This window comes from Muntiacus reevesi, chromosome 2 (assembly GCF_963930625.1).
Source record: "Muntiacus reevesi chromosome 2, mMunRee1.1, whole genome shotgun sequence".
NCBI classification, from domain to species: Eukaryota; Metazoa; Chordata; class Mammalia; order Artiodactyla; family Cervidae; genus Muntiacus; species Muntiacus reevesi.
In genome coordinates, this window is record NC_089250.1 from 19,201,634 (window position 1) to 19,223,353 (window position 21,720).

The window sequence follows — 21,720 nt, forward strand, 5'->3', positions numbered from 1 at the left end:
GGGGAAAAAAAAAACATCAGAACTCTGGATGAGATTTGCAACCCCTCCTACACCAATCTTAGAAGCCCAAGAAGATTCTACAACTTAATCCCCAAACAGGCTGCAAAAAGAGGGAATTCTCCAGGGGGAAAAAAAAGACTTTTCTTTCCTTCTTCCTCCTTTGTTTGAATTTCTGAGGTGTTTTTTCCTGGGCTTCCCACTGTTCACATGGGTTTTGCCCCTTCCTCTTCCCATCACTGAGAGGCTGCCCATACCGTGGAGGTGGCCCTGGTGCAGCTGCTCACACTGGATCTGGGAACGTGCATCTCCTTCCAGCGATGCTCCTCAGTGTGACTAAGGCTGTAAGGGGAGACACTGAAGGGCCGCATGCAGCTATGGACAATTTGTCCGTCTTCATTATCCCAAGCTGTGTGGCAGCATCACTGGAGTGAGGGGTCAGTGTGGCTTCCAATTAAAACTCCCTGTTGAAGATGGATTTATGTTTGGTCTATTTCAAAACACATTGGGCTGCAACTTATCATTTAAGTTGTCAAGCTGGAAGCACTTTCCTTTTTTAGTGCAAAGGGTTTAAAAGCCATTAATTCATTTTGTTTAAGATGTAAAGACATAAACGAATGAGTTGTTTTCTTTTTTCCTGAAGAGGGGAAAAAGAAAAAAAAAAACCCTTTGGCCCAAATGTTTTCTGGATACTCTGAAGCATTTAGAATGTGAGTCAAATTTGCAGTTTTTGTCCTATTTATTGGGCATTTCTGCTTTTAATGTGTTTACTCTGGAAATGTTCTGGTGAAAAAAAGAAAAATGAACAGGCTCTTTCAGATGATCCTCAAAATCATATGCTGGGAATTTCAAAGTCCAACTCTTTTTAGGGGTCTCTTTCTTTAAAGGAGAAACATGATTTCCTGTTTTTAAGGTATGCATTTTTAATAATCCTAAACATGAAGCTAAATTCATGTTGTGACATTTTGATGATGTCAGCACAAATAAATCAATTACTTTTCAGGAATAAAGATTCTATTAGATACTGTGATTTAAAAAATTAAAGAGAAGGGGAAAAATGGAAATGGGTGTAATGTTTTCAGGGCACATCCTGGCAAATCAGTTCCAAATCAGGTCTGGGGATGATCTCTGTTTTTGATAAATGAGAGCTGAAAGGGGAAGAAGACAATAGCAAGATGGGAGCATGTCTCTTGCCAAGAAAGACCCAAACGTTTCAAACCCAATATGTCTCCACTCATTTATCTTTGGAAAGAGACATCCCTTGACCTTCGTCTAATCTTGTTTCATTGTTTTCTTAGAGGGGGTCCTCACTGAGGTTTTCTTTAGCGAACAATGAAAATCTTTAGATCTGTCTTCTCTTTTTTTTTTTTTAAAAAAAATTATTTTATTGAAGTACAGTTGATTTACAGTGTTCTGTTAATTTCTGCTGTACAGTAAAGTGATTCAGTTATGCATATATATGCATTCTTTTTCATGTTCTTTTCCATTATAATTTGTCACACAAAACTGAATATCGCTTCCCATGCTCTACAGTAGGACCTTGGAGTTTATCCCCCCTATACATAAGAGGTTGCCTCATCTCTTTTTGATAGCCTTCTGCTTACCCTTCTCCAGAACCCATTCTCACCCCTCCCCCTCTATAACTTGGGCAAAATCAATTAAGCTCACTCACTCCATCTACTTAGCTATATCCATTAACCATGAAACCCAGAGTCCTGACATCCTCAATCCCCATCGGGCAACCTTGGGATGGAAGCAGGTTAATGTAACTGATGATGCTGTCATCATCTGGCACTGCTTTGCAGCTGAGGGAACCCTCAGAAGATCAGAAAAACAGCCCAGAAACACAAGAGTCAGAGGGTGTGCAGAGCCTATGCCTGCTCCCTCATCTCAGCTCAAACTCTTGACACCACCCAGGTGGATTCTGCATCATAAAATAATAAAGAACCCCAGTTTCTACCCTCTAGTTACACTGGTGTCAGAGGGAATCTGAAAAGGATCTCCTTTGTGTGAGGAGAACTGGGAGATCTTCCCAAAACCTCAGAGAAACAACCTTAAATGTCATAATGAGAATTATGGAGATGTTTCCTTTTTTAAAATCTGATTGAATCTGGGAAATGCTGCTGAGTTGTACAGCATCCTGTCAAGATTAAAGACATACGGTGATAATAAAATGATAATCCTAGCTCCTATTTATTGATCCATACTTACCCCTTGCCACACACAGGATGCTAAGAATTCAACAGACTTGATCTCACCTAATCCTCACAGCAGGGATGATTTTAAAATTATTTTTAAAATGAAGTAACTAAGGTTTTGAGAGGTTAAGTAATTTGCCCCCTAGACATAAAATAGCAAAGCTGGGATTTGAAGGCTGAAGTCTGCCTCCTGAATCTTCAGGCTTAATTCTACCTTGAAGTGTGGCAGACAGAAGTCTGGTTATCCCAAATGTGTCCATCGAGTTAACAATTCAGCCACCCCAGTGGTTATCTGTGGTTGAGTTTTCCCATCCCCAAAGGATGTCATCCACTCTGATTCAAGTAAAAATGACTTACTGCCAATTATTAAAGGAAGAGAGAGCATTATGTGTGGGTGACTGGCTTGCAAGTTTACAGGGTAGAGAGTCCATCTAGCAAGGAGGAAAAGCCATTGAAAGAGGCACTTGAGATCAATTTTGTGTCACAGTTAAGGCCAATGTATGAATTCACAGTCAGAGAAGTGTAACTGGTTCAGAGCTCCCCATGTGCCAGGAGTGACCGCCGAGACCTTCCGGTAACTGGGCAGCTGGGTGACTCAGAGACAGAACACCTCCCAGCTAAAGTTTGGGATGGGGTCGGTCCTGTTTCTCTCTACAGAATTCTGCTCAGCCTTTCTATCTTCTTTGCCAAATATGTCAATATTGTCAAGCAAAGGTTGCTCATAAATATTGAATAAAATGGATTTGTCTATGTTCTGTCATGGGTGGACCACCTGGGCCTCTCCCCCGGGGCTCTGTTTGTGCCTGAAGAGGCATAAGGCAGAGGAAAAAGCAGGAGATCTCAGCTGAGGGTTGCATTTGTTTGTTTTTATTTCCAAATGATTTCGATTCCTTTTTACATCTAAGGCATTGAATTAGCCAAAGCACTGAAATGAAACTCAAACTGGACCTAGAACTAGTAGCTAAAGAACTTTATCTGAGAACAGTTTTGGGGGTTTGTCCCCAAAACTTCTCAGAATCTGGAGAACGACTGGCTTCTTTGGCTGTGAAGGTCAAGGCTTTGTCCAAGGAGTCCTTGTTTCTCCTCTGGGTAGAGGAAATGAGTCAGACCAGCAGAGGTGCCAGAATGGGGTGGGTGTGTTGTTCAAGTTCCCCTGCAAGATACAAGGGCCCAGGAGAGCAATTGCCTTTCTGTCTTATCAGTCCCCAAACTGATCATCCATCCAGGCTTTCTTCAGACACACAGACACACACACACACACACACACACGCACGCGCACACACACACACCAGGCTTTCTTAGGAATCCAGTGGAAAAATGGCAGGATTCGAGCTGTCACCCAACTTCCCTCCCTTTCTCTGCCCTTCCTCCAACCCCAGTTATGGGAGTAAGGAAAGACAGCCCTTTTGAAAAAGCAGCTGCCTCAGGGGGCTGGAGAAAGGCTTTTCCTTCCGGAGGTGCATGTTTGGTGCACATTCACTTCCTCCTATGATTCAGAACCTGCCTGTGTATGCTGTCACCTGAGTGTGTTGTTCAGAAGGTAAACAGTCACTTGGCCAACTACAGTGTGATTTTTAATGTCTTCAATCAATGCATGGGAACTGCTGGGATCTCTCATCCAAGACACCAAAAGACAAGTCCCATCTGTGGTCCGTGTGTCTATCACAAAAAAATGTTGTTTAGACGGATGGGGTGTAACCTTTGACTAGGAGGCTCAATCCCCAGAATGGGAGAGGTCCATCACTATACAGATCATTTGGCGAAGCTTCTCAGATCCTGAAATCAGGATGGAACCTTTGTAGAATTCTGTGGGAAAAGACATTTGAAATACATTTTGAATTATCCTGATTTTAATCAGGCTAAAAATACCCAAACAAAACCTTTCAGTATTCTATCATTGGTCTCTGTCTCCTCTGTCAGCACGAACACATCAACAATAAGGAAGAATTAATCTCCCTCTAAATATCTGGCCTCTTACATATATATCATGGCTTGGACTTGGGTTGGCTCCAGTTTGGGGGAAAGATCCAGATTAATGATTTAGTTACTTTGATCCAAACCAGATTTCTCTAGTTGGAATTTGATTTTCTAAGATTTATATTTGCCAGGGAGAAACTTAGAGACATTTCTTTCTATAATTCCAAGTTGGAGAAACACAGTTCAGGAGATTACACTGCAAGAAAAGTGCAATGAAAAACGATTAACAAAAGTTAAAGATGTGATCTCAACAAAGTGTTGACTGTTAGGGGGTTAATAAATAACTCTGCCGGCATATTGACTACTGTATAGGTTTCTAATCTACTCAAAAGCCCTTATCCCATTAACTTTGAAATACTACAAATCTTTATAGTAATAAATAAGCAGAGTGCAAATGAATGCCAACTTATGTTTGAAATCAGTGTGTAATTATTCTTAAGGTTTTTGTTTGGTTGATTTTGGTTTTAGCTAGGGCAATTATTCCCAAGCCTAGATGCACATCAGAACCAGCTAGGGATTTAAGTGCCAATAGGTAGATTCCTTCCCAGTAAACTCTGATATCATTGGTTTGATATGAGGTACTGGTATCGGGTAATGAAAGTGGAATTAAGAGTTCGAAGGAGCTGGGTTCAAATCCCAGATCTACTCCTTACTCATCTTAAACGCTAGGAAAGTAATGCTCAAAATCCTCCAAGCTAGGCTTCAACAGTACATGAACTGAGAACTTCCAGATGTTCAAGCTGGGTTTAGAAAGGCAGATCAAATTGCCAACATGTGTTGGATCATAGAAAAAGCAAGAGAATTATAAAAGGACATCTACTTCTGTTTCACTGACTACACTAACGCCTTTGACTGTGTGGACCACAACAAACTGTGGAAAATTCTTAAAGAAATGGGAACACTGGACCACCTTACCTGCCTCCTGAGAAATCTATATGCAGGTCAAGAAGCAACAGTTAGAACTGGACATGGAACAACAGACTGGTTCCAAATTGGGAAAGGAGTACGTCAAGACTGTATATTATCACCCTGCTTACTTAATGTGTATGCAGGGTACATCATGAGAAATGCTGGACTGGATGATGCACAAGCTGGAATCAAGATTTCCAGGAGAAATATAAATAGCCCTTGATATGCAGATGACACCACCCTTATAGCAGAAAGCAAAGAGGGACTAAAGAGCCTCTTGATGAAAATGAAAGAGGAGAGTGAAAAAGTTGGCTTAAAACTCAACATTCAAAAAACTAAGATCATAGCATCTGGTCCCATCACTTCATGGCAAATAGATGGGGAAACAATGGAAATAGTGACAGACTTTATTTTGGGGGGGCTCCAAAATCACTGCAGATGGTGACTGCAGCCATGAAATTAAAAGACGCTTGCTCCTGGGAAGAAAAGCTATGACCAACCTAGATCGCATATTAAAAAGCAGAGACATTACTTTGATAACAAAGGTCTGTCTAGTCAAAGCTATGGCTTTTCCAGTAGTCAGGTATGGATGTGAGAGTTGGATGATAAAGAAAGCTGAGCACCAAAGAATCAACACTTTTGAACTGTGGTGTTGGGGAAGATTCTTGAGAATCCCTTGGACTGCAAGGAGATCCACCAGTCCATCCTAAAGGAGATCAGTCCTGGGTGCTCATTGGAAGGACTGATGCTGAAGCTGAAGCTCCAATACTTTGGCCACCTGATGTGAAGAACTAACTCCCTGGAAAAGACCCTTACGCTGGGAGAGTTTGAAGGCAGGAGGAGAAGGGGATGACAGAGGATGGAATGATTGGATGGCATCACTGACTCGATGGACATGAGTTTGAGTGAACTCTGGGAGCTGGTGATGGACAGGGAAGCCTGGAGTGCTGCAGTCCATGGGTTCACGAAGAGTCAGAAATGACTGAGTGACTGAACTTACTCCTTACAAGTATAAGACTTTGGCCAAAATACTAACCTCTTCAAGCATCGAACCAGTTTCCTACTCTATAAAATGACAGTGTAATAGTACCAACCATGCAAGACTGCCATGAAAATACATGTGCAAATATCTTAGAAGAGTGTCCGGAACACCAAGTGTTCTCAAAAACTCCTGACCACTCTGTGCTTAGTTACTATATCAGATACCTCCGCTAGTAATACTTCAGAGCTCATCTTCTTCTGTCTTGTTCCAAGCATCCAACGGAGGATCATTTTTTTCTGCACAGTTTTGGGCTATTTTGCACAACCTTGATGCCACCTTCCCTCATTCCCCTGCCATTGCCTCTCATCCTCCATCCAAGGAGCCCCTGCCCAAAGTCCACACAAGCACAACCTAAAGAGTGTGCTTAGCATCCTGGGCAGAGCTTTGAGTAGTGCCAGATGAAGTACTGACCAGACACCATCTATGCAGCATCGTGAAGGATGGACCCAGCAATCCGTCAGTAGAGACCTCTGTATGCTCATTGCATGCTGGCCCTCTTTCTCCACTTCTCACCCTTTTTTCTCCCTCTGCAACTTGGTATTGCATCTCTTAATGAAGAAATCAGGCTCTGATTTATGACAAACTGATTTTTGGTAAAGATATTAGAAATACCCAGTTCCGTGAAGCTCAGAAGGAGCAGAAGAAACCCAACAGCAAAACTTAGTGTGCTGATATGGCCAGTGTGCTTCCAGATTATTGATGCCTTATAGCCAAGCTTTCCAGATGACCATAAAGGTCACTGAAAATTGGAAATCCTGCAGTAATGTATTCTGAGCATTCACAATTGTATATACATTTTATTTATATAAAAATATATATATTTCATATTTACACAAAACAGTGACATTGTACAACCTAAATATATACCATTTCATTTGCTATACCTCAATAAAGCTAGAGGAAAAATGAACAAATATCAGGGAGGGGAATGTCTATTAGGTAATGGTTGTTGTTATTGTTCAGTCACGATGTAGGCTCCCCTGTCCTCCACTGTCTCCTGGAGCTTGCTCAAATTCACGTCCATTGAGTCAGTGACACCATCCAACCACCTTATCCCCTGTCACACCCTTCTCCTCCTGCCCTCAATCTTTCCCAGCACTGGGGTCTTTTTCAATGAGTCAGCTTTTCACATCAGGTGGCTAAAGTATTGGAGCTTCAGTGTCAGCATCAGTCCTTCCAATGAATATTCAGGGTTGATTTCCTTTAGGATGGACTGGTTTGATCTCCTAGGAGATCATCACAAATATCTTTGCCCAGTAGAGCCACTTAAATATTCCCTTGTACTCACTTCATCATGAGCCCTTATTGTCAGCCCTTATCCTGGGTTGGATATGCAACCAGAATGACTGCTGCCCCAGCAAAACCCATACAAAGGGTCTGCACCAGAGGCAGTGTTGCAAGGCTTGCTGCATGTGCATCAGGAATGGAGTTTGTAGATGTTAACAGGTTTCTGACCCTAAAACATTGGTGTTGGACTCCTGAATTTTTTCCCCTAGCTGCTGAGCCTTACTGTACCATATCTGCTATCCTTCATTCTGACTCCTGATTTCTCACCTGTGAAGATTCCACCGCTTTCTAAAGGCCCAGATTCTGCAGGTTTCAGGTTATAACTTCCTCCCTGGTCTGTGAGGCATCAAAGGTTCCTGACAAAAATGGCAAAGAGAACTATACTTAACTTCCTGGGAGCCAGAGTCTGCTCCTGTGACTTCACTGGAAGGGAATAAATGGAGATTCTTTTCTATTATTTTTGGTATTTTTTTCTCCGGGAGGATGAACTTCATGTTGTGCTTAGCTGAGACTTAGTAAATGTTTTCTTTTACCCACTTCCTAAGTTAACCAAACTCTGAGAAAATGGGGATCATGAAGCAAGATATAGTGTTTTCCAGAAAGTATAGAAAAATTTCTTAATTGATTACCCAGAACTGCTACCAATAGATTGAAACCTGGGAGATTCTTGAAGCTTTAAGAGAATGATTATATACCTGGTTCAGGAATCCCAAGATTAGTCAAAATGAATAGGGATTAGATAATTAAGACTTAGAAAAATACGTAAGTATAGTTAAGGCCGTGGGGTCACAAAGAGTCGGACATGACTGGGCGACTGAACAACAGCATAGTTAAGGCTATATAAATGGGAGGATAGAAGGTAGAGAATTGTTATGTTCAGAAATGGGTGGGCTTCCCACTTATGCTGCTTCCTAATCCTGGAAACTCCATTATCACAGCAGAAAGTCATAGAGAAACAGTCTGTCTACAGACCTTTCTACACTGAACCTTGAAAACGCCCAACTTCACCATTGCATGAGCAGACAAATGCATGAGAAACAAAGTATAGATATTTACCAGGCTGCATTCACTGAGTCAAGAAAAAATAGTTTTGAGGTAAGAATAAATTAATGCCCGTGAAGATAGCCATGGTGATGGCCATGGTAGCCATGATAGCCATGGGTCATGACATCTATTTTTCCTTCTAGTAACAATACTGATGGCATAAATACCTTCACTGTTTATACTTCAGTAATAATTTTTGTGACCACTCTGAGTTCTCTGACTCTAATTTGGTCTTAGACGAATGATCTATCTTCTCCTTAAAAAAAAAAAAAAAAAAACGACATTAAATGTGTCCTGAGCCGAGCCTGGAGAGCGGCATTGCAAATAAATACATCAAGAATAAGTTGGTCCTTGCAAAGGAGCAGTGGCTCAGAAGCCGGCGTTTTGGTTCTTGTTTTGGCCTTGGTGCTTACACCAGACCTCAATGAGTCGTTTCTGAAACACAGTGATGCTTGTGTATTTGAACTCAGATTCTCTAGATCACATTCTAAACTGTATGTTTTAAGGTACAAGGCTAGAGTGGTCCATGTTGTATGTGGCTGGACCTGCCAAGTGTCCAAGTGTCCAGGATACAGTTACTGCTCATTCCAAAGAGCCTTGCACGGCTGTATCCAGGAGATTACTTTAGGGAGCAGTGTCTTGCAAGGCCCAGGTTTTTGTTTCTTGTGGAGTTCTTTTTCCCCTCTCAACAGGGCTTCCCTTGTGGCTCAGCTGGTAAAGAATCTGCTTGCAGTGCAGGAGACCTGGGTTTGATCCCTGGGTTGGGAAGATCCCCTGGAGAAGGGAAAGGCTACCCACTCCAGTATTCTGGCCTGGAGAATTCCATGGACTATATAGTCCATGGGGTCGCAAAGAGTCGGACACGACTGAGAGAATTTCACTTCACAGTTGAAGCATCAGCAGCCAATGCACAGACTGGCATTATACTCATGTAGCTGCAGTTCTCTTTGAGAAGGGCTCTGTGTCAATTACCCTGGTGGCTTATAGACCAGTTGTATGCTCTTTCTCTAATGAAAATATATGGGCCACTGTTTTCTTGAGCCCGTGTGTTTCCCTGGGAGTCTAAGTGACACAGCTGCCCCGACACTAGACAAAGACCTGCCACCTCTCCTCCTCGTCCCTGCCATGTCAGCTTGAATCTAACATAGCTTGGGAAGTGGGAAGATGAGGAGAGGGCTTCCATTGGTTATCATTCCCTGCCCTTCCAAAATCTCATAGTCATTAGACTTCAGTAAGCATGCCTAACAAACCATTTTATGATACAGGGTCTTGGACTCGCAAGTAGCAGAGCAGCAGCTAATTCTCATTCAGATTAAACAATGAGAATGAGTCTGTTGGCAGCTTTGTTAGAAGTAGAATCATTCAAGCATCGCATGAAGCTTGGGTCCAAAATGAGCTGTCTCCAATGGAGTGGCTCATATTAACATGGTAAACAATGACCACTCACTGTTGTCTCGGATGCAACCAGAGGATAAGGAGCACTTCATTATTTTAACTAGCATCTAGCTACCCTAGTAGACATCAATCACCAAATTTACGCGTTGTCGTGATAACTAGGAGATGAGACCACAACGTCTCTAAGAATCCCTTTCATAAAATAGGAAGTCAAATTCAACTTTAATCTTTAGAGCAAAGAAAAGTACATCCTTCTCCCTAGGGAATTAAAAAAAAATGTGAGAAAATTGTAAGTGACTTTTAAAATATACAATAAGCCTGCCAGCCCTATTCAGGGGGAAAAAATAATTGGCACTTTATGTCAGTATTTTCCATGAATTATCTGAAAAACAGACAAAATGTGTCATTTATATGGAGCCGTGTCCCACTGTTCTTCAAAGCTCCTTCTCCTGAATAAGTAATCACCTTTCATTGCTGATTGGCACATGTGTATAAGGCCAACTTGGGCAAAATATGTCAGAAAAGCCATTGGTTGATGTTATATGTAAGGCATCCAGAGTCCTTGGGGGAAAGAAAGAAATTGAAAAAAAACAAAAGAAGATGCTCAACTCTGTCACCCTGGGGTGACAAACCCAGGTGTCTATTCTTCCTCTGGGCGCTGAATTTTAGGGACTAGGAGAGCGTTCTGTGCAGATAAAAGCCTCATGCCTGCAGGGGTTACAAACCACATCTTTTTTTTTTTTTTGCCTTTGTTTGAAATTTCAGCTCTTAGTGAAACACTTCTCTGACATTTACCCTTAAATTAGATGAAAAATCATCTCAAGATAAGCTAATTTGTTGGAGAACGGTGTGTGTTCCTGGTGTTTCTCATCTTTGTGAGAAAAGCTGATAACCTAAGCAAAAAGATTTCAGCCCTCTATAGGAGAGGGATGTTACATAAAGCTTGCCAATGCAATGTGTTGTCGATTGTGTATGGAAGGGAGGTTAGCTATCTCAGAGACAAATATTTTGCTATTTCTTGGCAGAAGCATTGGGAGTGGGCGTTTGAAGTTAAAACCCCAAGTCCTGCTTCTAAATGTTTCCATGTCCTTTTCTAGCAGTCACATGACATTGAAATCTCCAGCAAATTAACCTAATGAGGAAAACATGTAGCACAGAGAGATGTAGGCAAGCTTAATGTATTAGTACTTCTATGCATGAAAACCATCATGAGGTAATATACATACAAGCCACTCCAGAAGTTATTTCATGAACTCTGTCTTTAGAAATCTTCAAAAACACCTGAAGCCTACATCTATCCCAAGCATTAGGTTACAAGATATATACCACTTGTGTGTGTTCGTTTTCTGAGAACACACATTTTCAACACATCTCTCTACTTTGGCTCAGACATTATGTGTGACTGGAGCTGTTGCAGGACGCTCAGAAATCAGTCACCTTGTCAGGAAGGGAAGAGAGAGACCACCGCTGCGCAGGGAGCCCGGGGCTGTCCCCTACCCACAAATACCATTCAGAGCAAGTGGAAGTCCTGACGACCACCTCCTGCTGTCCCAGGAGAAGCCGTGTCCTCAGCAGCCCCCCCTTCTGCAGGCTCCCCGTGTCTCCACTTCAGAAAACTACCGTGAACTGGTCAGCGTGCTCTGGACCCTGGCTTAGCAGCCCAGGGACAATCCCTTCCCCTGACCTTGAGCTCTAGGCTAAGAACTGGATTTCTGTCTCGTCCAATTCATGTTTATTCCAAGGCTGCTTCCTAGGTCCCACTTCTAAGATAGTGTGGAAGTGAAAGTGTTAGTCGATCAGTTATGTCCAACTCTTTGTGACCCTGTGGACTGCAGCCAGCCAGGTGCCTCTGTCCATGAGATTTCCCAGGCAAAAATACTGGAGTGGGTTGCTAATCCCTTCTCCAGGGGATCTTCCCAACCTAGGGACTGAACCAGTGTCTGCTGCATTGCAGGCAGATTCTTTACCGTTGGAGGAAGGGAGGCGCTTGCTTTAAGTTTGTGTCACAGGACCTACAGCTCAGCTGGAAGTGAGGGTTCAGGAACATGCTCCCAAAGCTCCCTGAACTGTCTGCCCGCTTCCGCATGGTCCCTGGGTTCCTCTGACATGCTTGCTTGGGGTCTGAGATGCCCCCTAGTCCTGTGGACTCCTTGGATGGTGATCAGCAGTGCCTTTGCTGCTGGGACTCTGGTCGTCCTGGATCCCAGGACTGTGCTCAGGTGCTCAGTCTGGTACCTGTATTGCCTGTGACTCAGTTGGCCCCCAGGCTCCTGTCCCATTCCAGTTCATGTGTCTTTCCGCCTCTGGCATGTTATTTTCAAACTACTTGGTGACCAGACCAGCTTCTCTTCTCTGGCACCTGACTCCGGACCCACAGCAGCAGAGGCCTACTCCACGACCCTGTGCCTCCCTTCCTGCCTGCACACCAGCGCCCACCTCCCTCACAACTGGTGACCTGACCCGAACCGGACCCATCGCACTCTGTCCATGGGATGTGGAAGGGAGAGACAGAGGCAGAGATCTGCTGACTGACCACACCATTTCTAGATCCTCCCTCGGGCTCAGCTGTGGGAGTGACTTCTCTGGGTCTATGAGGTGTTCATCATCATCATCATCATTGCTTTGCTTGATCTCATCCTTATCCAGGTGGAGTTCTTTCCTTTGCAACTAGGACAGCCCAAAGTCACACAGTTCCCCCGAGATCTAAGGGTCTGAAAATTTTTCACAGGAAAACTGCGTGAGGCTGGGGAGCAGGGCCTGATGGTGACCGGGGCGGGGAGGTTGTCCTCTACCCCTTCTGACTTCAATCCAGCACCTCTGTTTTATATGTTTTGTATATCATATGTCATACATTATTTTACTTAAAATGTGATCTGTTGACTTACTGTTGCTAAAAAATGAAAACCACTCCCTGAGGACCTGGGGTGACAAGGTTCCTAAGCTTCACATCTCACCTCATGTCTGACGGGGAGCATGGGCTGCTATAGGTAATTCCTGAGGTCACAGAAGACATTGATGCTGTGGCTGATGGGGCCCAAATGCACATTTTCTCATTTTTAATCTCCTTCTTCTACCTCAGATCTGCATAAACCTATGGCATTTCAAGAGTCTGGACCCAAGTGTTATATCTAGTGTTATCTATCTCCTTACAATTGCTCAGACTCCCTACAGGAAATATCACATGACTACCATCACCAGTTATCTCATAATTCTGCAGTTTGACAAACCCAGTGATAAAGGCAACACACACAATAAATCTTCTTATAATAACCTATAAAATTTTGTTAGAATGATTTTTATAATGGTATTTTGTTCTACCCCTTGAGATTTTAAAAAGGAGTAATCTATTGGCTATTTTAGAAAGCAATTATATATATATACATATATATATGTATATATATAAAGGTTTCTGTAATGGAAAATTGTTTTTTAAAAAAATTATTCAGCAAGTAAGAAATAGCCTCCAATCTTGTTCTGGAAGATGAGAAAGATCCCTGATTTTGTTTACCTGCTATTATCCTTGTAAAAGTCTAGGACTAAATTGACATTCACAGAGTGCCGCCCGAAACCTACAATCTCATTTACTGCTTTTGGAGCTTTCCCATTAGCCTCAGAATTTGGAAAAGTTCATTATAATTGGGGTTGGAGGGTTAGTTCATGCACTTCATTAACTCCTGTGCCAAAAAATCTCTTCACATTAATGATATCTCCACCCAAGTTATTACATTTTTCTCTGAAAATTATTGGGCAATAAATGTTTGAACATAACTCACGTGATACAATAATGGAATTAATGTAAGTAGAGATGTAATGGCTTCTTTGATTAATGGATTCTTGGACAACACAGCTGACTGGGAATATAATACCTTTTAATTAGAAGTGAGAACAATTTTCTCTTTCAAATATTGGTACTGCTTACATGGTTTATACCTAACCACAGGTGAGAATTATTTACAATCTAAATGAAAGCACTTATCTGGCAAACTGAAAGCTGGGTTGTGATACATTCCCCTGATCCACAGCATAATTTGCCTGCTTTTTCTTGTCTACTTAAAAAAAAGCTCCCACACTCATCCCTAGGCCCTAAGCCCTCGGCTCTCTGTACCCAAAACAGAAAATTCCATCTTTGACTTTTTAGATGCCCCACCCCCACCTTTTTAAATCCTGTTTTCACATTTTTGTCAATACTAGACCACAATACTTATCCTGATAAAGTTTTTACATTCCTCATGGAATCTGGCTAATTTTAAAGTCACTCATTTCCTTTTCTCAACTTAACAAGAGATATTTGTAAATGCTTTCAGATTTTTATCTTTCTTATTTTCCAGACCATTTCATTGAAGAAAATTGACATTTTGATCTTGGTTTTGTGGAAGTGGAATCAGAGGAACACAGAATTAATAATCTTATCCAAGGAACATAGGGCTCAATTGCAAAGAATTAATTAAAACTATCATGTCTTTTCCTTAGTCATTCATCTGCGAATGTGTTTAACGACCTGGTATCTGCTGCTGGCCACCGTCCTGGAAATGCATTCAGAGAACAGGAATATTCTCAGTGTCAGGCTATGAGCCAGAGTGTTTGGAGAGACCGGGAGGCAGTGCTGGGTGGCAGTGAACTGGGAATTGTTAAGGTTTTCCTGCATGGATGTTGTTTCTGGGCAAGAAGTATGGGTGAATCTTAATTAATTGAACCCTGCAGCAAAAGCAGACAAGACCTCTGGTTGGGAACTCAGTAGCCAATGCTCACACATGGATGGTAGAGACCACTTGGGCTCATTTCTCCAAGTCTAACACTGACTTGGTATGATCACCCTCATATACACCATAGACCCTCTTCTCTGCCCTGGGACTGAGGGACAGGGAAGACCCTAGTCTACTGTACCCAAGAGATCCAGCAAGCTCCCACAAGGACATTCCAAAGTCTAATGGCCTTTTTCACTTATTACCCTGGAATTAAAATTCCATAGGTCTTAGGAATAGCAGTGATAACAGTCATTGCAGATTCTCTGTAACAACCTTGAATAATTTAACTGGTGGTGGCAGTGTAGCATCTCAGGGAAAGTGAGTCCTTGGCATGGAGGTCATTCCAAGGACAGTGGCTTTGAATTATTCTCTATCCTGCCTTTCAGGTAAGTTGTGGAAATCCAGTGCACAAATCAAAGCCAGCTGAAAATTTTTTTAAAAGTCATTTTTCACGCTATTTAAGGTATTTTCGTGGGCACGTGAAAAAAATTAGGAAAACAGAAACAGGGAGATGATAAGTATCCAATGTAAGTAAACTGGAATATAAGAACTCAGCTTCATTCTGCTCATTTTTCTCTGAACCAGGTCACCTTTTCCTAATTATGACTAAAAGCTACTCAAGCATAGAATTATCACAGCATTTAACGACTGCTGTGTTTAGAGGCTGCCATTGTCCTATAAAAATCTGCATGGAGAATTGAGCTCAAAGCCAGGCATATTTGACCTCGGCTGTACCAAGGGTTCCATTTGCAACCTCCCAATAGCCCAGTGGCTGTGCCTGATTTGCATTGATATTTACATAAATCTACATATGCATGGCTTGCAGGTTTGGACCATGAGTTGATTATGTCTTGTTTGCTCTAAAAGTTTAGAATTGAAAGCAAAGGTGAAGGGAATGGCTATCCAAGAGAAAAACATTTGTTGTCCAGGAAATCTTTTTTAGGAGTCTCTTCCTGAATATCTAAAATATCTTTTGCAAATGAGGACATAACTAAAACTCAAGTTCTTTGGGATCTGAAAGGCCTTTTAAATGGAATTGTGGTCAACCCTCTGACTTTCATTTCCATGGAGCCATAATGAAACTTCTCATCTATCAATTAAATGTTAAGTATCCTTCAATAAATATTATAAGAGACTGTGTTCTCATCTTGAAAGTAATGCAAGCCACATGTTAAACGATTAGAGGAAAATATCAGAGGAACCTTTAGATTACAGGCCATCTCTTACTGGGAAATCCAAGGTTGGACCATCCTAACTGAGGTCACCCCTCCAGACTCTTATATCTCAACCCCATCAGTTTCTCACCCCACCCCACCTCACCTGACCATCAGGTGGCCAGTTTTAAGCCTCCATTTATGAGGGAGATTTACATGGACTTTGTTCTTTGATACAAGAGCATTCCTCTGCCTTATACCATTGTGTAGAACTTAGGGATTAAGAATAGGAGCTCTGAAATCATGTAAGTATAGGCTCGAATGCTGACACTGTCAATTATGCCCTGTGTGGTTCTTGGTAAGTTGCTGCAATTCTCTATGCCTCAATTTCCTGCTCTGTAAAATAACTTAATTATACCTACCTCAAAAAGGAGTTCTCAGAATTAGATGAGATAATGTACATAGTGTTGATCCGTAAAGAGAACGCACCCAATCTAGGATGAGTATTATCATTATTTACCTTTACTATTCTCACTTTGTCTTTTAGGCAATTCAGTACTTTTGCAGAGTTGGTCACTTTTCTCAATATTCTGAGATTGCCATCTCACACTACTCATCATATCTCTTACCAACAATTCCAACAGCTTGATTGGCCTCTGAACAATACTCTTAATATATTAGAGATCATTTCTAAAGGATTTAGGCTAAGTATTCATAGAGCTGGACCAAGGAAATTCCTATGGCATGATCTTAATTTTCCTGCACTAACACCACTTCCTCCCTGCTATTTCTCCATGACTTAAAGTGGAACCCATTCCAACTGGCTGTCTCTGGGATCAGAGCTTGGACTCTTCATCATACTATAGTAAAAGAGCAAGTTCAATGTGGGTTTTTTTTTTCTCTATTTTTTAAATTAAAAAAAAAATTTTTTTTTACAATGTTGTGCAGATTTCTGCCATTCAACAAAGTATTTCTGCCATACAACAATGTATACCATACAAAAAGAATACTAGAGTGGGTTGCCATTCCCTTCTCCAGAGGATCTTCCTGACTCAGGGATAGAACCCAGGTTTCCTGCATTGCAGGCAGATTCTTTACCATCAGAGTCACCAAGGAAACCCTGCAACAGTGCAAATCAGCCATAATTATACATGCATCCCCTCCCTCCCTAGCCTCTCCTCCCTCCTCCCCATCCCATCCCTCCAGGTCATCTCAGAGCACCAGAATGGGCTCCCAGTGCTACACAGAAACTTCTCACCAGCTATCCGTCTTACACTTCAATGTCGTTTTTATCGAATTACTGTACTCAAACATTGCATACTGAACAACACTTTTCCCCCCAGATTTTTTGTACAGCTTTACCAGGAACTGTGGAAAAACTGTGAAAATAAAGTTTAAACTCATTTTTCACTGGCTGAAATGATTTTATATGTAAATTGAAGAAAAAAAATGTGTGCCATGATATTATAGAATTCCTAGGGTGCGTGTATTCACATTAGACCCTTTCGGGACCTCTAGTTACATTCTATGATACAGACTTCAAGTACAGTAGATCACTGGGATTTGCCAGAGATAAAAGCCAAGACACTTGAAGATTCCAAATTTCATGTTCTGAAGTTCCTGCATGACAAAGACAGGCAAAGAACAACAGAATTTCATTAACTTGAAGATGCTCAGTGACAGGTTACTTTCCCACACTGGTCAGTGATTTATTCCTATATGTCATGATTCCAATGCCCAATGGAAGTATTAACAAGAAGAATTGGAGTCTCTTACAAGAGTTGAAAGTACAAATGGTATAGTATCTGTAAATTCCAAAAGTCTGCTTTATGGGAGAGGCTTATAAAAGGTGAAAATCAAAGGCAGTATTTTAACTATGGCATTGAAATAAGTTAGGGCTTGAAAACAGAAGGAAAGGGAAGAGTACTTGGGATAGTATATCCAGGGATAGAAAGAAATAAGGGACTGGGAGAGAGAAGAGGCTGAAATGGACCTCAGAGGAATAAAGTTTACTTTTTAAAGCTCTAATTGGTGTCAACAGTTGTTTTATTCCTCAGAAGTTTTACTTATAACTAGCCAGAAATTCTCATTGAAGTTTTCTCTTTCTCAATTTCTCTTTCTCAATTCTCATTAAGAATTGAAGTCTCAATTCTCATTGAAATTCTCAGTGAAGTTTTGATTCACTCTTTTTTTAAAAAAGGTTTTTTTTGAGGTGGACCATTTTAAAGTCTTTACCGAATTTGTTACAATATTGCTTCTGTTTTAGTTTTTGGCCACAAGGCATGTGGGGTCTTAGCTCGCTGACCAGGGATCGAACCCATACCCCCTGCACTGGAAGGTGAAGTCTTCACCACTGGACCACCCGGGAAGTCCCTTGATCCATTCTTGTGTTCATTGTGAAGCTAGGTCAGCATCGTTGCAGCAAAGATGAGAAGACATTCAATTATACAACATGGATACATATTGGTCAGCAGCCTCTATGTAAGTTGTTATGTTGGTAAATTGCTATGGAATTATCTTTTGTCTTCTGTCCTTCAAAATTAAGCTCTTTAATCGTTTTTGGTCTTTTCCCCCTTGGGTTTCATTTTCTACTTCTTAAATTATTTGACTCCACAAACAGTAAATCTTCACATGACTAGAAGTAGAAAGAATATGATAATACACTGCTTCTAAAGGATGAATTATGTGCATGCGTGCATGTGTATATGTGACATATATGCTGCTTTACAACTTCTTTTTCTTTTGGCAAATAAGCATTTTTTCCTTTTGTTCCGCTTTCCCTGCCAGGGAAGCTCATTCCTCTGCTAAGTGAAACAACATGAAAGAAAAGGAAAGATGCAGTGACTTACAGACCCTTGTTAAGTGACTAGACTAGAGAAGCCTGAGAGGTGGATGAGGAGTGGATGTGGTCCTAGGCTTGATCTGGTCTTCATGGAGTTGAGAGCAATACTTCTTGCCTCTCTGTGTTCCATTTTCCTACTTAGAGAAAGGAGACGAAATGCCAACGAGATTATATCTGATGGACTGAGTGTTAATTGCTCAGCGGTGTCTGACACTTTGCGACCCCATGGACTGTAGCCTGCCAGGCTCCTCCGTCCAAGTGAGAATACTGGAGTGGGTTTCCATTTCCTTCTCCAGGGGACTTTTTTCCAACCCAGAGATCAAACCTGGGTGTCCTGCACTGCAGGCAGACTCTTTACCATCTGAGCCACCAGGGACCATGGAGACTGAACTCTGCCTTTAAAGAAAAGCACTCTGTAGATCATATGTCTGTCTATCCCCAATTTCCTTCAAAGGTCTCAAGTTACACAAAACTGTTCCTTTGTCTACATAAAGCCAAGAACATTTCCTGGCAATTCCAGCATTTGAATATTCAAGATATAGTTCCTGCACAGCCAAACGTGCACAGAAATCCTACAAAAGTCCTTACCTTTGGCCATACTCTTTAGATTTTGGGTGTCAAAATGTAACAAATCAGTATCCAGTTCAACGGAGTATTTTATTTTTTATGCAGAGTGTTTTATTTTGTGTGTGTTTCTTGTACTCAAACATCTCCATCTTTACTGGAAGTAAAGATTGGTTGGTGTGTCCAAATCACCACATCACTGTTTTCCTCCTTGCCCACAGTTAGTTTTCTTTGCTAGGACAACAATCCCCCTTGTTATCATGTGTCTTCTTTTGCCTCACATCATTTGCCTCTTTTTCTTCATTTGGGGAGCTTCCATAAATATCCTTCCAACTTAACTAGACTTCTTGTTGTTTTGTTCAATCGCCAAGTCGTGTCCGATTCTTTGTGACCCCATGGACTGCAGCATGCCAGGTTCCCCTGTCCTTCACTATCTCCCAGAGTTTGCTCAAACTCATTCCATTGAGTTGATGATGCCAACTATCTCATTCTCTGTCGCCCCCTTCTCCCTCTGCCCTCAATCTTTTGCACCATCAGGGTCTTTTCCAATGAGTCAGCTGTTTGCATCCGGTGGCCAAAGTACTGGAGTTTTAGCTTCCCTAACTAGGCTTAGGGAGAAGGGAAAATGAGTTTGACATCCAACTGTAGGAGACATGGTTGCAGAATGCTTTTGTTCAGAATTCTTATTTTTGAGATGGAGAAGGTATGACTCTGAGACAGAACTCATGAAAAAATACCCACACCAAACAAACCCACAGGAAGATTTCTTTCTTTCTTTTTTCTTTTTTAGGAAGATTTCTAATGACATTACTCATTGGTGCCTTGATATTGTCACCATCATTTCTCGCGTGCCTGGGCTGCCGAAAAAGCCTTCTAGCCAGCTCCCCACTTCCTCTTTTTCCCCATGAAATGGCCAAAGTGATCTTTTGAAGTAAAAAAAAAATCAGATTGCATCACTCACCATTAAAGTCTTGCAATTACATATAGGATGAAGTTCAGACTTCATCTTGGCTTCACTGGGGCCCTGTCCTTTTCAGCTCCCAGCTCCACACCCACCTCCTCCCTTGCTTTTCTGCACCTTCTAATCCTACGCCTCCACTGGTCTTTTATGCCTGACATTTCTCTGAATGTCATTCAGGTCTGCACATGGATGTTACCACTTAGACAAATGCACCTCTGTACCCTCTGCTTTCCCCTGCTTTTCTTTTCTTAGTAGAATCACCTGAAATAATTTTAAACTCTTAATTTGTTTTTTGTTTTTTTTTTTAATGTCTCTCTTTTAAGAGCAGGGGCTTTTTTGGAATTATTCACTATTGTCTCCGCAGAAACTAGAACCACATCAGGCACATAATAAGCGCTTAATAAACATTTGTCCAATAAATGAATGTATTATTATATACACATTATACAAGCTTCCTATATCCCAGTGTTATTATTCTTCAGAGGGGGAAAAGTAAATGTTAATCTCATTTGTATGATTGAACTCTTTTCGGAAGATAAAGTTTGTTATCAGTTTATATGAAACCTGTTCCTTCACTTCACAGGAAGCCTCTACCTTAATCTTCTGCCCAGCGAAGCTGAGGATCCTCAAGGCTGAAAATGCAAGAGTTCATCATTCACCTGGCAATTCTTCACTAACTTTTGACTCAACGAGAGGATCTAAGATACAGATGACGACTGCTTGTGTACATGGGAACAAGAGAAGAAAGGAGCAAAGGCAGTAGTAACATATAAATAGATCACCTTTGTCCCTCCTCCATCTGGCCCTAGAAGAAATATCAAGATGCTGGCAGAACTCCTAGTAACTGAACCTTAGGCTGCAAAAGCTATGACTGGACATAGTTGAGGAGAAAAGAGGTAGCTTTTCTCCTTTGATCCCATGTTTATTTATTACAAAGTAGATGTGGCCACAGTAATATTTTTCACTTGGGAGAGCTTATTGAAAGATACTGAGAGAAAAATCTAAACTCGAACTTCCTTAGTAATAACCTCTAAGAGGAGGGGGTGCTCTATAGTTATACAAAGTATTCTAAGAAGAATCAAAGGGGAAACAATGCTCTTCTCATTTTCAGTGATCTTAGAGAATATTTTTCTCCAGACAAGGTTTTGCTGGCATTTGATGAGAATTTACCATACTAAGAATTCACAGAACTTCAGTTCTGCAGGACCAATCTGAATTGTTAGAGAGAATGGTCTTGATTTTTTATGGAATTTATAATTATCCATAGAATTATGCTCTGGAACCAGTCACTAAATGGAACCAACCAATCCAACTTACAGCATTTTTACAAAGGATCAAAATCCACCACAAAGATATTTGCAAGCTCCATATACTCACATATTGTTGGGACACCAGATTTTTTATTTTCCCAGTACTTCATTAATTGGTAACTTTATTCAATAAACATTTAGAAAACACCTGCCATCACCAGGGACCCCCTGGTCAGGAGATGCCAACATATATTCCTTTTCTTGTCTAGTTTAGAATCTAATTTATTTTGAACTTTCCTATCATACAGCATAAAGTTTGTCTGGGAAAAAAATAAGAATTTTCCTCATGGAGAGA